This window comes from Octopus bimaculoides, chromosome 7 (assembly GCF_001194135.2).
Source record: "Octopus bimaculoides isolate UCB-OBI-ISO-001 chromosome 7, ASM119413v2, whole genome shotgun sequence".
NCBI classification, from domain to species: Eukaryota; Metazoa; Mollusca; class Cephalopoda; order Octopoda; family Octopodidae; genus Octopus; species Octopus bimaculoides.
This window is the reverse complement of record NC_068987.1, coordinates 68644619-68645531: the sequence shown is the minus strand read 5'-3', so window position 1 is coordinate 68645531 and position 913 is coordinate 68644619. Positions and strand designations below refer to the sequence as shown.

At 40.0% G+C, this 913-nt stretch overlaps 1 protein-coding gene across 1 annotated transcript in view; it reads left to right on the top strand.

The window, feature by feature from the left end:
* Positions 1-913, top strand: part of LOC106874518 (5'-AMP-activated serine/threonine-protein kinase catalytic subunit alpha) — a 616447-nt gene that overhangs the window by 582775 nt on the left and 32759 nt on the right. The gene's annotated exons all lie outside the window — the stretch shown is intronic.

Sequence of the window (913 nt, the reverse complement as noted above, 5' to 3'; positions counted from 1 at the left end):
TGTGTGTGTGTGTGTGTGTGTGTGTGTGTGTGTGTGTGTGTGTGTGTGTGTGTGTGTGTGTGTGTGTATGTGCGTATGTGCGTGTGTGTATTTGATTTTGTGTGCTTCAAGATAGAAACTTGTACAGCTGTGTGCATGCATGCATGAATACATATATGTAGTACACATGTGATGGGTACTTAGTCCGTCTCGGCGATGATCATTCTGTTTTTCTTTCAAGTGAATTATCTTCTCGTGTAATTAACTTCTAAGTCGCTGAATATTCCACGGGGACGAGCATCCTCAACGTAATTCTCATACCAAAATAGCGCAACAGTGTGAAGGGTCTAACGATGCTGAGGTTTGAATTACTGTTGACAACCATTCAACTGGTTTTCACATTTTAAGTTTCATCAGATTGACTAACTTTGAGGTTATACAAAGGACATTTACCTCATATCTTAACTTCCTTCTTTCTTCCCAGCAGTCTCTAGAGCCCTGTTAAGGGTCATGGACACTGCTATTCTACTGACCAAAAAAAAAAAAAAATTAATAAAATGAAAAAGTGATGGAACCCGGGACCCCAAGGTTGCAAACAAAATTTGTTAAACATTCAGACACGTTTGCAAGCATGCATACAAACGCATATTCATTGATATCCACATATTTCATTGTGTGTGTGCGTGTGTGTATGTGTATGTGTATATATACAAATATATATGCATACGCACACATATGTATGTATAAATAGGTATGTAAATATATACAAACATATATACATATATATAGGCGCAGAAGTGGCTGTGTGGTATGTAGCTTGCTTACCAACTGCATGGTTCCGGGTTCAGTCCCGCTGCGTGGCACCTTGGGCAAGTGTCTTCAACTATAGCCCCTGGCCGACCAAAGCCTTGTGAGTGGATTTGGTAGACGGAAA